The sequence below is a fragment of the Drosophila rhopaloa genome, unplaced genomic scaffold (assembly GCF_018152115.1).
Source record: "Drosophila rhopaloa isolate 14029-0021.01 unplaced genomic scaffold, ASM1815211v1 contig_133, whole genome shotgun sequence".
Classification (NCBI taxonomy): Eukaryota; Metazoa; Arthropoda; class Insecta; order Diptera; family Drosophilidae; genus Drosophila; species Drosophila rhopaloa.
The window spans coordinates 1,445,171-1,467,547 of NW_025335010.1; the positions used below are offsets into that span (position 1 = coordinate 1,445,171).

A 22,377-nucleotide genomic window follows, 5' to 3' on the forward strand; every position below is an offset into this window, starting at 1 on the left:
GACATCATCATCTTGTCAAACCAAGCAACGAGGTCAGACAGTTTTTCTTCAGATCGTAAATACATTTGTTCTTGTCGTTTCCACTGCTGAACGTTTTGGAATTGCTGGAGACTTCGTTGATGTTGCTGCTGGAAGGGCTGTTGCTGCTGAAAGGACTGTTGCTGCTGTTCGCGGGTCCCTGGGTATTGTTGTTGGTCAAGGGCTTCAGTCTGTATGGTTTGTGGCTGTAATAGAGGGTGATTCTTTAGTTTATGCTGGTACGGCGTCCTACTGCTGGTTTCCAGTGGAGGGAATTGGCACTGGTGCAAGTTCGCAGGTTGCTGCAACTGGGGTCGGCCACCCTGTTGAGTTTGCTGTCGAAAATGACCATTGGTGACATTTGCGTATGACAAAGCTCCCACGACATCCGATCGAACAGTACTCCTTTTTGTGGGGGATTTTTGGAGTAGAGCGTTACCCTGGGATAGACGATTTTTTCGAAGTCTTACTCTGCTGGTAGACGAAACAGCCTTTATAATTTGCTGTGTGATTTTCACCACAATTTACACATTTAACAGGGTGAATATCCCGTTCGCAAGTCTCTATGGCATGTTTCTGACCACATCTCACACAGTTATGATGGTTGAAATCCTGGCAACAATGGCATTGTACGACTTCATCCTTTTTGTAGGGTAATTCCACTTGAACACGCTGGCGACTTAGAATCTTGACTTCATGAATTTCCTTGTTGGTTGAAGATGGCTCTAGTTCAACAAACACTAGGTTGACGTACTTTGTTTTGTCAAAACGCCTTTTTGGTTTATTAATAAAACGAACAGTATGGCCAAGCAAGGTTAGGCTTTCTTTAATGTGTTCATCCGGAGAAGAGTGATGAACACCTCCAATAACTACTCGATAAGATCTGTCCTCTTTAAGCTGTCAGGAGTGGAACGGGACCTTTTTTTAAATCAAGGATTAAGTGATAGCTCTATAAGTGTCTGAATCTGCGGCAAGAATTAACACGGAATTGTTAGAAAGGCATTTTACGGAGTATTTAGACGGATGAACGATTTTATCTGTGGAACGGATAAGCCCGCTTAGATTCTCGCAGTTATATATCACAATTGGCGGTGGCTTGTGATTGGGATGGTGTTTGGTAAGGTTGTCTATGCTATTATTGGAGATATTATTATTGGAAGTATTGTTAATACTGTTATTGCCTTCATTGTTGGATTGACTGTTGCTGCGTTCGACGTTGTTGTTGTTGCTGCAGCTACCATGGCCTAAACCAGTGCTGGTACTGGCCTGATCAGGGTTGTTCCTCAACTGTCGGCTCTTATATTTTCTTCGTTTGTGTCCATGTCCGAAAGCTGAACAAATCGGTTGGCGGATTCAGACGTTTTGGGACTATTCGATTTTCTCTGTATTTTATTGGCAATCTTCATCGTCACCAGCTATGGCTTCCAGCTCGGGTTCAATGTCTCGGGTTGGTAAAGGTGGGGCGGTGATGGAGCTGGTTTTATAAATGCTGCTAAATTGTTGTAATGAGGAATTTAGAGCATTAGTCATAGTCTTTTGTGTCTTAGCCACCTTAGAATGAATGTCAAATTGGGATTCGGAGTCCGACAATGCACTATGGTCCAGAAGTCTATTTTTTTGGCATAAATACGAAATTGTTATATTAATGTTTTGTATTTTTGATTTAAAATTCTTAAAGTTAATACATTAAACATAATCAAAACTAAAAAAATAAGCCTTAAAAGCTTCACTGAAGCTTTTTATGAGCTTTCCAAACCACACAATCGAAACAACTGGCTGGGAATATGAAATTGGCGGCAAATTGCTCTGTTTACTTTTTTGCGTGAAAATAAATATTCTTTGTCTGAACAAACTGATAGTAATGGAAATTGTAAATCAAGGAATGTATTTTTTAATGAATATAGTCTGTTTCTGTGTAGACTTAGAGTTTGTGTTTTGTTTAATGTTCAATTTATGTGTATTTTTTATAGGAAATTAACATGAGTCCCTTGTGTTTCGTGCAATAAAACTAACGACCTGACGGCTGCTGACAAAAACTAATTACGACAGTTTATACTAAAATATGTCGTTCTTTATCGCTAACTAACAACTTTTCCCCGTTCGTCTCCTTTTTCTCGCAATTCCACAATATTCAGCGACGTTCGAATTTCGCCATAGCGATCTCTTCGATATTTGGCTCAGCAATAATCGCAAAATATCTTTTGTGTCAGATTGCATTTCTAAAAAAATTAGCCATTACCACGTCGAAGATGATACAAAATTAGAAATCAATAAAAAAAACAAGTACTTTTGAATCATTTCTAAAAAATAGTCTACCACAATGCAACTATATGGTCGAACGATTTAAGTCAAAGCATACTGAATGGATGTCATCTAAAATATCAATTACAATAAATGATAACTATAAGACACCAAAAAAACCGGGACGCCGTACCTTGTCTTATGCAAACGCAGAACCACGATTGAAAAGGAAATTGGCATCTGAGCTTGCGAATGAAAAAGAGCACAACACAACTCTTATTATGCATGCTGCAGCAGTGTCTGCTAAGAAAGAAGGTATAACAAACGTGGCCTTGACCCTTGAAGAAATTACAACACCTGCTGAATACCCAACAGAATTGAGAAAGCATCTTCAAATCCAACAAGAAAGGAAAGCTAACTTCGGACGGAGCCGAAGTTGATATACCCTTGCAGAATATTCTGTAAATTATATTCTTTAAAATTATTCATTTGATGCATTCTTAATACTCATAAAAAGACCCAATTTCCTAATTTTATGGCATTTCCAATCGTTCAGTTATATGGAAGCTATAAGATATAGTCGGCCGATCATTATGAAATTTGGTATGTCGGATTGATTGGCAAAAATAAAACCCATACAAAATCCCAACTTCTTTTAAAGTTATGGCACTTCCGATCAATCAGTTATATGGCGGCTATAGGATATAGTCGTCCGATCCTTATGAAATTTGGTAGGTCGGATTAATAAAGCTCACGGAAAATCCCAACTCCCTAACTTTAAAAACACCAAAGTTATGGCTTTTCCGATCGTTCAGTTATATGGCAGCTATATGATATAGTCGCCCGATCCAGCTCGTTCCGACTTATATACTACCTGCAATAGAAAGACAACTTTTGAAAAAGTTTCAAGCCGATAGCTTTAAAACTGAGGGACTAGTTTGCGTAGAAACGGACGGACGGACAGACGGACGGACAGACGGACAGACGGACGGACAGACGGACAGACGGACGGACAGACGGACGGACAGACGGACGGACAGACGGACATGGCTAGATCGACTCTCCTGGTGATGCTGATCAAGAATATATATACTTTATAGGGTCGGAAATGTCTCCTTCACTGCGTTGCAAACTTTTGACTGAAATTATAATACCCTCTGCAAGGGTATAAAAACCCCACTCACACCAAATGAAGCCCTACCCTACGTTCTGGAAAATTCATATCGTCTTTGACTTTCAAAGTGAACGGTCGTGTTTTTTTTTTGCGCTTCGAATTTTGTATTTTGTTTTCGTTTATTCTAATCGGTGGGTTTTATCAAAACAATTTTAATTTTCTTCCGGTTATTCAAACATAAATTTAAACTCCGTTCGCTTCTCGAGTGCACTTTGTATTAATACTAATAAATGGTTTTATTTTTCGTAATTCTTATCTGTGTTTTCTTTTCTTATATCCCCGCCGTTTCTCTTTTGTGCATGCACTTTAACTTATTTACGCTCCCGCTCTCTTCCTCTATTTGCTTTGAAAGTTCAAAGCGTGCAGTTTCTGCGCTCTTGCGGTACTTATAACTGCTCGCTTATAATTTTCAATTAGCTTTTTTTGGTACAATAAATAAAATGAATAATAACAAGAAAGGAAAGCTAACTTCGGGCGGAGCCGAAGTTGATATACCCTTGCAGAATACTCTGTAAATTATATTCTCCAAAATTATTTTTATGATGCATTCTTAATACTCATAAAAATTCCAACTTCCTAACTTTAAAAACACCAAAGTTATGGCATTTCCAATCGTTCAGTTGTATGGCAGCTATAGGATATAGTCGGCCTAACTTTAAAAACACCAAAGTTATGGCATTTCCAATCGTTCAGTTATACTGGCCGGACAAGTGATGACCTTTCAAAGGGGCCCAATTTGCAGTTTTGTTGTGACGCTTGTGTCGAGGTTGCGAACGAGATGAAATCGTTCATGCGCCAAACTAAAGGCGGCCTGATGGGGCTGATTAGCTGTTTGGGTGTTGCTAGAGATAGTTTTCGCCGAGCTGATGATCTCCTCTCTGCGCTGGACTCGCAGTTTAATAGTCTTAAGCTATTAGCAGAGTCCCCTAAGCGCAAAAAGGCCGCTGGTGGTAAGGAGCAAAAGGGGAACACCCCGCAACCGAAATCAAAAGAACAACAGAGCATTCCGGCGGATCAGCAGCTGATTTCAGCAAACCCTCAAATGTTGCTAAGATCAGCAGCTAAAAAAGATTCGATATCCGAACAATCCGTTACAGAATGCATGCAACCAGGGACTTCTAAGAATTACGATTTGTCCGTAGTGGTTTCACAATTAGTGGATCCACCTATCTCTCAGAATGTAGCATCACCACCACAAGGGACTACTGAGTCCGGACAACCGGCTCAAGTTGGTTTTGCAGAAACAATGTCTGCTCCACCAAAATCAATTTCAGTGGTTCCACTGAAGAAACAAATTTTCGTTTCCCGGCTTTCCCCTGATCAAACATCTTCTGATGTATTGTCTTATATACAAGACAAAACTAAAGCCGATTGTAATAGTGTAAAGTTGGAAAAGTTTAAGTTTTCTTATGCTAGAGACATTTCATCTTTCAAGATAACTGTCCCTAACGAGCTTTTTGAAGCCATATGCTCTGGCGACTTTTGGCCGGATAATATATGATAAGATAAAGAAGAAGGGGCCAGACCAGTGTACCAATTTCAAAAAACTTACTTCTAACCTCCTTCTTTCTTATCAGAATGCAAGAGGTTTGCGTAGCAAACTCACTAAATTGTAGTCCGATAGCCTTTCCTTTGCATCTCATATTATTGAAACCTGGTTAAAGCCGGAGGTCTTTAGCTCCGAAGTTTTTCCAGGTAAGTTCACAATAGGTATGACCGTCCCTCTAGACGGGGAGCTGGAGTCTTAATTGGAGTTGATTCAAACCTCCCGTCTGAGGAGTTATTTTTTGATGAATTCAATACCATTGAATTTATTTGTGTAAAGTTATCGCTTCCTGGTAACTTTATATACATAACTCCGTTGTCTGAACTTCCTGATTATTTAAATCACATATGCGTTATTAAATCCGTTGCAAATAAGCTTTCCGATAGGGATCAGTTGGTAGTTCTAGGTGATTCCAGGTATATGGAGTTACTTGGTCCACTGAGGATGGATCGAATGTCTTACTTCCTATAGCACAGCATGATTTTATTGGCGGCCTGCTTGACATATCTCTATCTCAAGTAAACCATGTTCGAAATTCATTAGGTCGCCTACTTGATTTGTGTTTTGTATCAAATCCTGAAGGTGTGTTTCTGTCCAGAGTAGCACCACTCACGCAACCTGAAGATCCATATCACCCAACAATCGAACTTTCATGTGATACGGGTAGAGTTATAGAAGAAAAATCAGAAAAATCCAAACGAATGCATTGTTTTCGCAAGGCAGACTTTCTGAGGCTAAATAATTTTATTTCTGGCTTTAATTGGTCTGATCTTTACTTATGCATTAATATGTCCGATGCAGTTAATGTTTTTTACACTGCAATAAACTCATTTTTTAATTCCTGTGTTCCGTGGTACTATCCGTCAACTTCCAATAAATCACCTTGGTTTAGCAAAGAGTTGACACACTTAAGAAATGACTTTTTAGGAAATATAAAAATACCGGTTCTCAATCTGTTTTTACTAGATATTTAAGTGCTCGGTCAAGACTTACCGTGCTTAATGCTCAGTGTTATAATAGTTACTTAAATAGTTTTTAGGTCCAGTTCTCTCAGGACCCGAAACAGTTTTATAATTTTGTTAACACCAAGCGTAAATCGAATTCTTTTCCTTCCTCGCTGTCGTTCGAAAACATGACAACAGATCAGGCAATAGCCGATTTATTTGCCCAATTTTTTCAAACGACTTACTCGACTTTAGATTATTCATCACAGCCTTATTCTTAAACCATGTCCAAGTCAAATCTCATTTTCTGTCCCACTTTAACAGAAAGCTCTCTTCTTTTGGATCTTCTTCGTATTAAGCCTGGTTATTCGCCAGGGCCCGATGGTATTCCTGGGTGCGTCCTTAGGTATTGCGCTAAGGCCCTGTGCAAACCTCTTCACAAGTTGTTTACCTTATCTGTAGAAACGTCCCAATTCCCAAATATTTGGAAGGAATCATTTGTTATTCCTCTTTTCAAAAAAGGTAACAAGTTAGAAGCCAGTAACTACAGGGGTATTTCTAAGTTGTCAGCTATTCCTAAGCTTTTTGAAAAAATTATTACTCCTCATTTGCAGCACCTTTGCAGATCAATCATTTCTCCGTGTCAACACGGATTTATTAAACGTAGATCCACAATCACAAACCTTCTAGACTTCACTACATTTGTGATAAAAGGCTTCAATAGTAGTTTTCAAACATACGTCATTTACACTTAGTTTAGTAAAGCATTTGACTCTGTAAATCACTTACTTCTTATTAAAAAACTTGACCTGTTAGGTTTTCCAGTTGATCTGCTTAAATCCATTTCAAGTTATCTGAATGGCAGGTCACAAAGGGTCCTTTTTAAAAATTCAATTTCTGAAATTCTCCGTGTTACCTCCGGTGTCCCACAAGGGAGCCATCTGGTTCCGTTACTTTTTACATTATTTATTAACGATCTTCCCTCAATTATAAGTCATTCTCGCGTACTTATGTACGCAAATGATGTTAAGTTGTGCCTGCAGTATAAGGACATTTCCTGCCATTTAGACTTGCAATCCGATCTAGATAATTTTCAAAACTGGTGCCGAGATAATTTACTAAATTGAAACGCATCCAAGTGCAAGCTGATGACTTTTTATCGGGTCAATCCGATATACGCGACTTACACATTAGGTGGCAGCTCTTTGGATAGAATAACTCTTGTAAACGATCTTGGCGTTCTCTTGGACCCTAAACTAAAATTTTCTAATCACATTTCGTCCATGATTAATAAAGCCAGAGGAGTGCTTGGATTTATTAAAAGGTGGTCAAAAGAATTCGATGATCCTTATTTGACTAAAACTTTATTTATTTCGCTAGTCCGTCCGATTCTGGAGTATGGGTCTCCAGTCTGGAGTCCACAATACGGAATACATATTGGTCGTATTGAATCTGTACAAAAAAACTTCCTTCTTTTTGCTTTACGGCGCCTAAACTTGGATGCAAATCTTATCTTACCTTCTTATTCTAGTAGAATTCTTTTGATTAATTTACCATCCCTAGCCAACCGTAGAACGATGCTTGGTACTATCTTTATTTATAACCTTATACATGGTGATATTGACTGCCCCGACTTGTTAAGTCGGCTAAACTTTTCTGTGCCAAGTAGATTAACTAGAAATTATATTCCCCGTAATTTTAAATCATTGTAGATCTAACTATGCCTTGCATGAGCCTTTCAGAGTATTATGTTCTGACTATAATAGACTTTTTCCTGTAATATCAAATCTTGACTCTCTGCCGCTCCTAAAACGATTAATACTTGCTTCATTGGCACAAGATTGATCTAACTATTACTTTTTTCCCCGGACCTTTACCTTTATTTTCCTATCTCGCGTCTATCTTATCGCGAATCGTGCCGTACGATACACGGCTGCGCCCCTCGGTCGGTTGGGCGGGTAAGTAGGCCGTGGGACTCCGCGCGAAAAAAAAAAACAGCAATATGTTAACAGTAGGGTTTTGAATATAAATCATCACAGTGACAGCTATCCGAGCTACAATCAAGTAATATATGTTACAGAAACTACTGCTCAAGTGTCACTGCAAAACCTATTGAATCATTCTGCAGAGCGAATAATTGAAATGCAAATTGATGTTTTCAAGCAATCTCCGTATGATAGGAGGTAATCTTAAACCGTTTTATTTATCATTCAGGCTAATAACATAATAGATATCTTTGAAATGCATATGACAGTCATTGACGAAAAAGTACTAAATGTACTAACTCACAATAAATCAACTCAATGTTGTCCAATTTGTGGTGTTACCCCAACAAAAGTAATGGAAATCAAAGATTTCTATTCAAAAATCTTTACGCCCAAGCTTGAAGCTTTAAAATTAGGGGTAAGTCCTCTACATGCTTGGATTCGGTTTCTAGAATTTGTCCTGAATATATCATACAAAATGGAAATACAAAAATGGCATGTAAAAGGTGATGATAAGATTAAAAAGTGCGCGGAAAAAATATATTCAAGAAAAAAGCAGGAATGATATGGGTCTTCGAGTAAGCGTACCAAAGCAGAATGGGAGCTGAAACAGCAATGACAGCAAGAAGAGCTTGTGCAAATAGTGAACAACTATCATTCATAACCGGCTTTGGCAAAACACTTTTAAATAATTTTCACATTATATTAATAGCAATTTTATGTAACTATTATATAAACTCTAAAAAATTCCGAACTTTTTGTGAAAAAACGTTTTGCCCATATATGCATAAATACCCGTGGTACCCAATGTCACCAACGATTTACAAAGTACTAGTCCACGATTTTCAAATAAATAATTCGACGTTAGTACCGCTATGATGATTAGGTGAAAATGCTTCAGAGGCGCGCAGTAAAATCTACAAAAAAGACCGACTCTCACCCGCAAGGAAAAATAGTCGAATCAATACAATCACTGACAATTTCCACAGTGAAGCAGAAAAAAACCACAGTTCAAAATTTTGTTTACATTATTATCTTTTTATAAAAACACAATGTGCAAGGTTTTGAGTCTGTAACTCTATTTTTAGAATGTATGCAAAAAAAAACCACTTCTAGACAAAAGTAGATTGTGTTAATTGCTTCTTTGCTGGCTTCTTGTAACTTTCGTACATTTTCGATTTCTTTCCCTTTTGCGTGATTTTTGCCTTTACTACATCAGATGTTTCTCTGATAATAGTTTCTTGAAATTTTTGTATTATCACGTATAAAGTAGTTTTATAAAGTTGATCCTACTATTTTGATTTAATTACCTCGACGGCTAATTCTTCAAATAGTTTTTTTGTTATGAATCTTTGAAGATTTAATTTTTGGCCGTTGAAATCCGGGATGGCATTTGATATATGTTTTTTCTTTTTTTTTGGGCAACGATTTTATCTGTCATTTTGATGTGCTTTTGTTCTTTTACGCCTGCGCTTGATTCAGAACCTGTTAAGTCCTGATCTGATAATTCAGATTGAATAAGGACTGCGGGGCCATTTCGGAGATATCAGAATCTTCTGTCTCTACTGGATCGACAGGTGGTGAATCTAGTTTCTACTGTCAAGGGTGCGTTTAGGATAGTTGGTACCGAAATAGTTAAATTGTACCTTTCCTTATAGTTATTAAATTTTATCATAGTCTGATAAAAAATGTTGATACTTGAGACCAACGACTTTTATCTAATCGATCTTTCTGGTCATGTATTAGAATACGCGCTTTGTTAAAACGAGATACTAATATGAGATCCTGAAAACACCGCGTCAATTCTGCCTAATCGCCACTCATTGGACGGAAGGTTGTCTTCCTTGGCTACCACCATGTCCCCGGCACGGAGATTTCTTGTAGGGGTTCGCCACTTATTCCGCTTATGGAGTTCCTTGAGGTACTCCTCCTTCCATCGCAGACGAAATTGTTGATGACGAGCCTTCAGGTGTTACCAGCGGTTTATAATAGATGTGGTGTCCCCCATTATTTTGGGTTCGACCATGGCGAGGACGGGGCCTCCAACAAAAAAGTGCCCAGGCGTAAGTGCCAACAGGTCAGTGGGGTGTACGGACATCGGCGCGAGCGGACGCGAATTCAGGCATGCTTCGATCCTAGCTAGAAGCGTGGACAGCTCTTCGAACGGATATTTTCGCGTCGCCGTAGACTTGTAAAACAGGGTCTTGAAACTCTTGACACCTGCTTCCCACAAGCCTCCCATGTGTGCTCCCGGAGGAATGAACTGCCAGAGCAGCTGCTGGTGACTATAGGCACCTGTCACAGCTTCTTTGAGAGCTTGGGAAAACTCGCGGGAGAGTAGGGCAGCCGCACCCACAAAGGGTGAACTCGAACTTGTCCTCTTCGGGACACGAAACCAGCGAAGGCGGCGAGAAACTTCTCAGTCGTAAGGTCGGAAGTAGGCTCTAAATGGATGGCCTTAGTGGCGAAGCACACGAACACCAACACATACCCTTTCGTAATGAGACAGGCTCGTCCCGTGTATTTTTTGATGTCGGAGGGACCGGCATAGTCCACACCGGTATAAGTAAAAGGGCGCGAGAAGGAAGTCCGTTCTTTGGGTAAGTCTCCCATGAGTTGCGGTTGCAACTTCTTTTTGTGGATGACGCATACCTTGCATAAATACATGACGGACTTGACCAAATTCCTCACCCTCGGGATCCAGAACTTGGAACGGATCAGACGGATCATCAGCTGATTGCCACCGTGCCACTGGAAGGATGACCGGATACCGTTCATCATACTGGAGAAGTTCGGAGGCCGTGACCCGGCCGCATGCTCTTATGAGGCCTTGGGAATCAAGGAACGGGTTCAGGTTTTGGACAAGGCTGGATGCTGGCACTGGCCGTTTTTGGCTTAAGCAACCAATCTCAAGGCAATGTGCCTGCGTTGCGTGACGGAAATCAGGAGACGCTCGGCCGACGCAATTTCAGGAGCGAGCGGGCTGCGCTGGATCAAATAGTTTGGCAATTTGGAATAGGACTTGACGCTTCGTGAACGTTGAACCCAAGATCAATTCGGGCGGAATGAAGAAAAACTCGTCAGACGTCGCCACCGCACGCCGAGTGTTTTAGTCGTGCTCTCTCCGTCGATTTCAAGGAAGTCTGCGCGAACCAGATGGTCACTCTGGATGTTGGCCAAAATGGCCTTGCTATTGGATGTCCATTTTCAAAGAGGGAATCCTGCTGAACCTGGGGCCCAGCCGCTTGCACTTCGGTTTTAGAGTCTGCCCCCGCGAGTACGTCGTCGACATACATGTACTGTCGGATAATCCGACTCGCCTGCGGATACCTCGACTCTTCGTCTTCGGGGAGCTGTTGTAGGACACGGATCGCTAGAAGCGGGGCACAATTGACCCGTCACCTTCGGGGTCTTCAACTCGTAGTCGCGGATTTCCCCATCGGAATTGCGGAATAGAATACGCTGCTTGGGTTCTACCCAAATTTCCCGATACATCTCCTCAATGTCGGCGTTGAAAACGAACCTAAACTATCGCCACTTTAGGATTTGAATCGTGAGGTCGGATTGTAAGACCGGGCCCGCGTAAAGCTGCTCATTCACACTGTTACCGTTTGCGGAAGGGCTAGAGGCGTTGAAAGCCACCCGCACTTTAGTGGTTGTGCTCTCGGGCTTAAGAACAGTGTGATGTGGAAGGTAGTACGTGGCGGAGCTGCTCGTCAATGGGACATCGGCCATGTGACCTAAATCGAGTTATTCTTGGATCACAGAGTCATACCGTGCCTTCAGGGGAGGATCTCTTTTTAGGCGCTGCTCGTTACGCAGGAATTGAGCCAGAGCAAAGGATCGTGAAGAAGGGAGCTCGGAACCACTATGCTCGGGATCGCGCAAGGGGCGCATCACAACGTATTTGCCACGATTGTCCCTTCTTGTAGTCTGGACAAAATTGTGTTCACAGACGGAATCAGACTCGGGGACTATCTGTGTGGGTACTTCCTCCACCTCCCAGAATTTGGTAAGGAGACGATCCAACGAGTCGTCGAGTCCGCAGGTAACTCGCGTGGAGAATGCGGACACATTGCGGGGGACGCTGGAGATATGGGGCCTGTCAACACCCATCCAAAAATGCTTTTCTGGCCGAGAAGTGAACCGCAAATGTTAGCCCTGGGGTTCTCGAGGAGGATGGACGGAAGAATGTCGGCTTTTATCAAGACATCGATTTGGGAGCTCTCGAAGAAGGTGGGATCCGCAAGGGGGATGTCAGGAATTCCCTTAAGAAGATCTAGAGGGACTGGATACAAAGGCAGATTCCCGGCCAGCTGCGGAAGAACGTAAGCTGAAGTTTCTAAATGCAGCCTGGGTCTGGAAGGCGATCCAATAGAAAAATAATAGAGTTTCGTGGACTGAGCGGCAACGGTTTGATTAAGACCAGAGAGACTTGGGCCTGGATAGTCTTGAATGGAAGTTTGACGAGGTTGAAAAATCTCTCCGTACTAAAGGTTGCCTCGGAACCAGAGTCGATCAGGGCTCGCGCCTAGAAATTGCATCCTAGATGGCAAATGTTAATGAGGGCTGTGCCCAGTAGGACGGCTCTTGAGCCGGAAGCGAGGCACACTTGCACATCAGAGTGATCCCCTGTGGAGCTCGTGCCTCTTGTAGTAGGCGCGGGTCGACACCTGGCTGGCGCAGACGGACTTGGAGCGGCCGCGAATGGATTACCGATCTCAAGCCTCGACTTGAATAGAGGACATCTCTAAGGCTGTCAGGCAACTTTGGATTGTGCCTTGCAGCTCTTTCAGAGCGATTTTCAAAGCGGTCGGTGAGGCTTCGCCACGCGGAGATAAGCCCTTCGCTTGACCGGATACCGTTCATCATACTGGAGAAGTTCGGAGGCCGTGAGCCGGCCGCATGCTCTTATGAGGCCTTGGGAATCGAGGAACGGGTTCAGGTTTTGGACAAGGCTGGATGCTGGCACTGGCCGTTTTTGGCTTAAGCAACCAATCTCAAGGGCAATGTGCCTGACATCTCTAAGGCTGTCAGGCAACTTTGGATAGTGCCTTGCAGCTCTTTCAGAGCGGCTCTGAACTCTTGGGATACCGACGATTTTTAAAGCGGTCGGTGAGGCTTCGCCACGCGGAGATAAGCCCTTCGCTGGTCAGCGGGGCTTTGAACACAATGGCGTGCGCTTGTTTTGGACAATAGGTGGAACAACTTCTCCACCGGTGTAAGACGCGAGTTGTGGATGTATATCGCGGTAAAAAGATCTCTGAAGGTGGGCCAACGCAGGTAATCACCAGCGAAAACTTCGGTGTCGACTGGTGGCAAACGAGAACGGTCACATTGTTAATTAGTGCGGAGTAGAAAGCACAGTGCCGTAAAAACAAAAAGAATCGGAACAAATATTGGGAAATATATGAAAATGCATTTATTTATCTTGTTAATCCCTTTGTTGACTTCTGTTTTTTTTGTTTATTTTAATTTTTTACCTTAGTTATTGTTGCTAAATAATTTTATTGTATTCATTTTTTTTTTTTGGGCTTGGAAAATATCTTTGATCGCGAAAAAATCAGGAAAAACGCAATAAAAATAAATTAATTAATTACTACCCTTTTGCGGGAAATAATTAAATAATAATTATAATTATGAATCAATAATATTTATAATTAAAAAATAAAAGTTATTATAAATAATTATTTTCGAACGGAGCCGGAACGGTGGAATTAAAGCCTTGGCTTTGGTTTGGGAGAAATGTTCATTGGGTTATTCCGTCGGCAGCGCAGTGCATGCGTGAGGGACTCAGGAGAGAGAGAGGAGGAAAACAAGAGAGAACGCTATAGTCGGGTGCCCCGACTATCAGATACCCGTTACTCAGGTAAAGGGAGTGCGAGGGAGATGGAGATAGAAACTTTGATCGCGCATAACTTTTTAACGAATGGTCCGATTTGAAAAATCGATAGGTATTGATAAACACAATAAAACTGCATTTTTACTTTTCCGAAATATTTAAATTTTTAAAATCGTATATAAGCGATTGTTGGCGTTAAAGGGGGCGTGGCACCATTTTGAAACAAACTTGCGCTGCGTAGGAACTTCTAAAATCTACATGCAAAATGCCAATCTTCTAGCTTTTATAGTTTCCGAGATCTCAGCGTTCATACGGACAGACAGACAGACAGACGGACAGACAGACGGACAGACAGACGGACAGACGGACATGGCTAGATCGACTCGGCTAGTGATCCTGATCAAGAATATATATACTTTATAGGGTCGGAAACGCTTCCTTCTAGCTGTTACATACTTTTGCACGAATACAATATACCCTTTTACTCTACGAGTAACGGGTATAAAAACCAGCAACAATAATAACACAGCCGCTGGGGCGGGTTATGCGGCAATTTGGAAAAAAAAAAACAGTTACGGTCGCACCCGTGTGGATTTGAATTTATTTTATTTTATTTTCTTGTATGTGGAGGCAGAAAATATATTTATGTAGATATTGGCATGCATGCGTTTATGGATATGTGTATGTTCCTGTATGTGGAGGCAGAAAATAGTTTTATGTAGATATAGGCAAGCATGCGTTTATGAATATATATACATACTAGCAGGGTGCCCGCAGCTTCGCTTGCGATGGATAACCCCAATATCCTACTTTTCTTATGTAATAAGTATGTGGACATGGGGCAGACCACGTTTTTGCCATTCAATAGAAGACATAAAACACTGTACTTCACCAAACAATTGGCCTTTAACCAACAGCGCCATTAATGTTTTAACTTTTAAATGAAAGACTCGAGATATCAGGACATGACGATTCTGAGGTTTTTGGCCTGGAAACAACTCATTCGTTATTTCCTCCCATTTAGGGTTACAGGTAAATGTTATTAAAATATCAGGTCGGCCATGATGTTGAACATAAGTCATAGCATCCTGGGTCTTTTCATGCATATATCGAGGAGAGCCTGTAAAAGTGGAAGGTAAAATCACCATCTGACCAAGTTGAGTCATATCTGCATCTCCCCTACCTATAGCGTCTTGAAGATGTACATATGTAACTTTCTGCTCCCAACTTTTTTTGATTTGCTCGAATATAATTAAACCGTTCTGTTTCCATTTTTGCACTCATATCAACCAAAAATTGATGAAACAGAGCTCTATAATAATGCAAGTGATTGACTTCAGTCTCCCTAAGAATTATTCGATAACTGTAAAAGCTTAATGCAGATACAGTCTTCTTTAGATAATTTTTTGTTAACGGATCCCGTTGGGGAATATTTATGGAATATCCATCATATCCGTGGCAAAAAATTAATGGATATTGTAGACAGTCATAAGATCGGTAAAGTTCACTTTGCTATTATGACTCTCAATAAAAATGTCCCGACTTGGAAATTGTTGATCAACTAATACCAAACCCACTTCATTTGTTTGAGGAGCATTATAACGACCTCTATGAGCATTTGCTGGCTTTTTATCAGCGTTAATGACCATTTTGAAGTCTTTGCAATCTTTTGGGTCACCAATAACTATAAACTAATGCCTACAGATATTAAAACCGTATTAAAGCTCATTTTATATTTTTAAGGAAGCGTACGGAAATTCAAGGCAGAGAGAGAGAGAGGGAGATGGAATCATTTGTTGACAATTTGTATGAAAATGCAGAGAGAGATAGCAATATGCAGGCAGAAAACGTATGATGCTTATGGAGACACTTAAATTCGATAAAAGATCGACTTTTTGCTTAGTTTCTTTGTTTAGAAGATAGCTAGAGCTTTGGTGAAACCATCAAATGAATCGTTAAAGCTTAAGGAAAAACTTTACCGAAGGAATTTTTGATACTCAGTTTAGAAGTGCCATTTTTCGACGTTTGAAGATATTTTTGGCTAAATTGTAATTTATTGTTAAGTTTAATTCAGTTTTAAGTTTTTAATTTTAAGTTTTAAAAAGAAATCAAGATCAGCCGCCGCACAATTATTGTACTACACAGAGTCAGAGAGAGAGAGAGAGAGTGAGACAGTGCGAGAGAATGCATTCGGTGTTCAATGCTTGTGTATAATTTGTTGGAATTATTATTCCTACTTTAGGCTAATGTAACTTTTTTTAGAATTGACCTAGAGCTTCAGTAAAACCACCATATGAATCCTTAAAGTATCAGGATTCCCTCGATAAATTTTCATATTGCTAATTGACTTAGATCAGTGTTTTTTTGCCGTTTGGAAAAAATGAGGAAGATTCTTAGATTTTCAAAGATCGATAAAAAATAGTAAACATTAAAATATCGAATATTAAATTAAATAGAATCTTTATTATGTAGAGGACTAAATTTTGGCCAAAAATCGCATCGATTGATTAACGTGTTTAGCGTCCAGATTTTTTTTATAGAAATTGGGGGTTTTTTGCCACTGGAAGAAAATGGGGGCATGTTTGTGGCCAAAATAAATCTTAGCAAATCAGTTTAGTGTTATAAGAATTGAATGGTAAAAAGTTTTAATAGGGTCATTTAATTAGTTTAGGCTGTGCGTTGATTCTTAGTTTTCAATGAACAGTTTTATATATAGAGATAAGTCGTCAAAACCAAAAAAGTTGTTTTAGGATATATTAACAGAAGACCAATCTGCAATGTTACGTTTCAGGAATTCCAATAGAGTGCGCTTCTGTTAAGATAACAGCTGTTAAATCAGATGTTTAAGATGCAAGCCACGTACTTTTGAAATTCGACTTCTAAATTTCATTTTTAAGCCTAGTATCTAGATCGACGAAAACCGAACGCCTGTCATGAGAGAGAGCGAGAGGCAAACAGCTGGCGTTCACTTTTCGTCGGGCCTTTTCGATCTGTCCCCTGATCGACGAAAAAATACCAGAAAATTCCATAGCGTTGAGATTAAAAAATTTAATCTTTTGGCGTGCGCTTCTCACTGAACATTATAAGATATGGAGGAAAAAACTCAAAAAACTCACAAAAGTCGATTGCAGGTGTTTACATGTGAGGACAAAATAACAATAATACTATCTGGGGTGCCTCTTGTCAGAGCAAAATGTTTTTTAGGTCCAGAATGTACGAAAAAACACAATAAAAGTGCAGCTATGAACTTTAAATTAGCAAATAATTATCAGTAAATTAAAAAAAAGAACTGTTAAATTTAAATTGTATTGTTTTTTTATTTCTTTGTACAGCGGCAGACTTGTCTTGCCAAGGTATTTGATAATATCTTTTAAAGGCTCTTTCCCGCAAATACGATATTTGAATTTTAACTGCTTGTCAACAAACCCAGCTGATTGACAGTACGACCGTAGCACGCTTAAATCTGATGAACCCTCAAACTTTTGGTCACACTGGAAAGATTAAAGTTTTTACGCTTGCGTAATCGTTTGTCGATCTGGATACTAGGCTTTAAAGTATTTAAAAAAGCAGTTTATAAGCGTTCCAAAAAATGTTTGTGATATGAATTCGATGAATGGTGAGGTGTACTAAGTGTTTGTGTGTTTAAATGGTTGAAATCTATCGTGCTGCCTTTGTACTTAAGTGTTAAAGTGAGTTGTCTAAAACGTGTTTTTTAATTAGAAAACTAATTTTTAAGTAGAGTAATAAAGTGAGTCTAGCGGAGTCCACTTCTGAAACCTATTGAGATTTGTAGAGTATTAAATTCTTTTTAAAATGTATATGGTTAGAATCGCCACTTATTGCCACTTTTTCCGAAATTTAATTTTTAAGCACATAACCTCAAGTTTTACAACCCTAACAGTAGTTGCATTGAATATAAAAATCCTTTTGATTTTCAATAAAATATTGAACTAGAATCCGAAGAGCATGGCGTTTAATAGCAGGAGCCATTTTTTTTACTTATTAATAAAATTTGTTTAATCCGATTTTTGTGCATTTACATTGAACCTTTGTGGAACGAAGAACATTTTGTTTTGCATTTTGAATTCTATTCAGAAGCAGATATAACAAATATAAGAAAATATAATAAAAATGTAATTATAAGTTATATAATAAAAAAAAAAAAAATTATTCGATTATCTTAAAAAATAACAAAGTTGACTAAATCGATCGTATGGCAGCAATGGGATATATTTGTTCGATCCTATTCTTTTTAACATATATGTTGCCTAAGGATACCAAAAATCAATCGGTAAAGTTTTATCTCGATATCTCTAAAATTGAGCGAGTTATTAATTTTGGCCAACAAAAGTGGTCGTTGGCCCCATAGTGCAATAGAGCGTCGAGGAGATGACTGTATTTGAAGTGACAGAACAGATGAATTTATGTGGAGAGAAAAATAACACAAGACAAAAAAATATCTCGACAGCGGCGGACTGTTCGGCGAACAGGGAAACTCCCGAAATTATTGTAGTTCACACCGAGTGGCTGATATTAGTTATGCCTTTTTATTTTCCACCACACAATTTCACTTTTTGTCGTATTTCTTTTTACTCGGAGTCAGAATTGCACTGCACTATGTACACAAGTTCTCACGCACGTGTATGTGTATGCCTGGATGAACATATGCCTTGACCGTTAACAAGTTGGTTTACAACGGGGAACGAAAAAAAAACGGCAAGGAGTATGGCTACGCACACAAAGCGGAGACAGATAGAAAATTTGTTGGAATTGAAGGAATATAAATTTCTCGGCTGCCGTTGTGTCAGGAAAACTCGGACGGCTGCCGTTGTGTCAGGAAAACTCAATGTTCGAACCACTGCTGAAGACCGGCAGCGAGAGGGAGACGGAAAAGGCTCGTATTTATCTTCTTTGCGGAAGAAATCATCGGGCTGGTTGCCCCCCCCCCGCTTGTAGCTCTGCTGCTGTTGTCCGGGGCCTATGAGCTCAGGCGATACCGGTGCTGGGCCTTGCACAGGTGTAATGGCAGAACACGCTCTCCAGTGGTCCAGGGCAATTGGTAAAAAAATAAAATCTTTATTCAATTAATTTCACTTAGACTTAGGATACAATCATTCTTAGACTTAATTCACGACTGCCCAAGCTTGAGTTGGTTCTCTTCCCTTGTTGCCTCGGGATCGAAGCTTTTAAAGTTTATCTTCGTAATTTTCCGAAGTCTTGGTTTCCGAAGTTATTTCCCGATTAAGATTGCTGTGATCAGCATGGAAAATTTGGAAGCGAACGCGATGCCTAAAAAAGAGGGTTCGCGGTGTTGGGATTCTTACGGATGTTTAGTCTAAAGTTTGGCTCGCCTTTGGCGGCTAGCTAGGGGGAATTTGTTTACGTATGTATCAAGCTTGGCTCGCCGTTTGCGAGGATGGGAATGTTTACAAGATAAGAACCCGTGAGAACTCAGTAGCAAGCTCTGCCAAAATAAATTGTTTACAATATTAATTAGAATCTTTAATTAAAGTTATAGTTAATTCTCCACCTCCTAAGATGAATCGTCCCTATTTATTACAAGTGTGCTGCGAGGGAGCAGATTATATTGTTAGGTTCAGCAAATGTTATTTCAATATTATTTTCGGGTTCATTCTCTGTAATGGTTTCAATTGTATTTTCGGGTTCTGGAATTTCTATTTCTATTTTTGTTTTGGTGCGTTTTTTTGTATTATTTTGTTGTTAATTGTTTGTTGTATTATTTTGTTTAAGATTTTGGATGATTTGTATATGATTAAGGAGGTAATTATTAATATTAACAATATTAGCTCTAGAGGTATTTTTGTATTTCCGATTTTTAAATCGTTTGAGAAGATGTATTCTGTGATCATATAATTATTATATTTATATTGTGTTATGTATTCTAACATCTTTTGCTTTTCATTACTGTATTTTACGTTATTAATGACGATGTTTTTATTAAATAAAATCAGAAATGCGCCGTTTAATTTTGTCTCGTTAACAATGTTTTCTCCGGTGAGGAGAATGGCGCCATCATCTTAATTTTGAAAGTTTTTATTTTTATCCTTAATTTTTGAACAGTTTGCTTTTTTTCCATTTAATAAATTTATAAAACAGGAACTCTCGTTAGAAATTTTACAAAAATTATTGAATATTTCTTTTTTTAAATTTGTTATCTTATAAAATATTCCGTTGCAATACGCTGTCTTATCGTCTATTATTAATTTTCCATTATTTTGGCAATTGATGTATACAAACTACAAATATTATTAATTATTGGTTATTTTATATATGTATATTATAAGTAAATCTTGGTTTTTTACTATTTTGATTGTTGAAATGTCTAGTAAATCTGATAGTACAATTGGTTTATTTTCGTGGCTAAAGATTTCTTTTATTTCTTTTTCATTTAAAATTTTTGTATTAAAAACGTCGACTTTTGCTAAAGTGATAGTATCGATTAAATTTTGAATATCGAGTGTAATTAATTTCATTGTCTTACTTTTGTTTCTTTTTTAAAAATGATTGAGTCAAGGGTTTTGGTGATTAATTGTACTTCCTGAAATATTCGTGAGTTTATTGTAAGTTGTTTGTTATTGTTTTCTGTAAGTTCCTTAATTTTATTTTCAATTCTTATTAAGTCGTCATGGTCGGGTGTACCTGATAGCCACTTCCATACTGTTCCCAATTCGTTAATACCCCTTTTATTTCTAGATGGTAATAGTTGGGAAATGAGGATTTTAATAATGCTTAAATTTTGTGCAATGTCCCAGAATTCAGACTTTTATTACTAATACTATTTCAATTTGAATTATTTCTTTGTAAAAACTTAAGTTAGTAATATGGAATAGGTCCTCAAAGGAGTCGTAATTCATTACATCGTTTTCGTTTTTAAGTAGTAAATACTCGTTGTTAGTGTAGTCAATAATTTCCGAGTGGCAAAAAGTTATTAAAATAGCGATGACAAATGGGATTTCCATCGTCTGTAAAGCCTAGTATCCAGATCGACAAACGATTATGCTAGCGTAAAAACTTTAATCTTTCCAGTGTGACCAAAGTTTCGAGAGTTCATCCGAACTGAGCTTACTACGGTCTTACTGTCAATCAGCTGGGTTTGTTGACAAACAAAAAACCAAACAAAGTTAAATTAAACGAAAATGTAGAGTTCAAAAAACACAAGCTTGATTTTGGTTGTCAGCATGGCGGCGTGTATTGTAGCATTAGAGGAAGAGGACAAAGGACAGCGGCGGAAATATTGGATGAGTTCATTTCTGCAGGAAAGGGCCCTTTAAGGCCGATATGCTTCCGACGTAAGTAATACTGTTCAATAATGTATTAATATTCGTGCACTAAAAAATATTTTCTTATCATTTTAAAGTTTCAAAACTTGTTTTTCGAAAACTTTCATATGCCTCAGAAGACTTTTAACACTCTTTTTGGAATGGTGGAGCAGTACCTTATACCGAAACGGAACACTTGCCCAGATGCTATACCAATAAAGGCCAAGTTGGCCATCGTTTTAGAGTAATTAGATTTTAAATATTTAGTCTTAGATAACAATATATTTATATTTTGTATCCTTTTATTTAGATTTCTTGCCTCTGGAGACCTGCCACGCCGGATCAGTAAGCAACATTTTGGAGTGATTCTCCTCCAGGTGTCTATTGCCATTTGGACTGCTTTGCGGGATGAATTCCCCAAGTGGACGACGGGGAATATGCTGATGTGGGTTAAAGGCTTCAAAGACGAATGGAACTTTTCTAATTGTATTGGAGCAGTCGACGGAAAGCATGTGGCGATAAAAGGCCCGCCAAATAGCGGAAGCCTTTTTTACAATTAAAAGGTAAGTACTTTTTAAAAGCCAATAGAATTTAATAACAAAATCGTTTGTAATGTAGGGCTTTCATTCGATTGTGCCTATGGCAATCTGCAACGCTCACTATCGCTTCAACTACTTTGATATGGGGCTTTTCGTAGCGAGGGAGACATGAATGCCCTCTCCCACAGCGATCTTGGCAAACAGTTGCTCTTAGACCAGCTGCCCTTTCCGGAGGACAATGTTATAAACGGCCATCGAACCCCTTATTACATTGTTGGTGATGATGCGCATCATGAAGCCGTATAGTGGCAAGGATCTGCGACTTGCGACCCTGCCGACGAGGTCGCCCACAAGACTTCAGTAAGGAGGTTCGAAACAACCTTAAAGAATATTTAAACGGAAGTGCTGGATATTCTCAAGTACCTTGGCAAGACGAGTCTGCCGGTGTACAAAGAAATTAAAAAAACAATAAAAGTTATTTTGCTATGTTAAATTTTTTTCTTTTTATTGAATTATTTTCTGGCGTCTTTCTCCTGGGTCATCTTCCTTTCGACTTCGGCAGCACGTTCCGGAGGAAACGTACTTAGAATGGACTCCCAGTAAGCATATACCGGCCTTGGAGGAGTGGGAAGGAGAGCCTTTTGTTGTTGCCGCAGGAAGTTGCCCAGCATGTCGCAAATTTCCGCTTCCAAAAACCCAACTTCAATAGGGTCTTGAGACTCGTCCGAGACTCGAGACTCTCCGAAAACAAAGATTGTGTTATTCAGTTAAAAATATATTATATTAGAATAATGTTACAACATTTTTG

At 39.2% G+C, this 22,377-nt stretch overlaps 1 protein-coding gene across 2 annotated transcripts in view; it reads left to right on the plus strand.

Annotated features, from left to right (window-relative positions):
• The window catches only part of LOC108040574, a 38,520-nt gene extending 16,506 nt beyond the window's left edge, over nt 1-22,014 (plus strand). Inside the window, exons 1-4 of one of the 2 annotated variants that reach the window (XR_001769429.2) lie at nt 20,241-21,060; nt 21,129-21,274; nt 21,341-21,593; nt 21,649-22,014. The gene's annotated coding sequence lies outside the window, so the exon portion shown is untranslated. Of the gene's footprint in view, nt 1-20,240; nt 21,061-21,128; nt 21,275-21,340; nt 21,594-21,648 lie in introns of those variants that run through there. The other variant, XM_044456573.1, reaches the window with a different exon arrangement.
• The last annotated feature ends 363 nt before the right edge of the window (nt 22,015-22,377 follow it).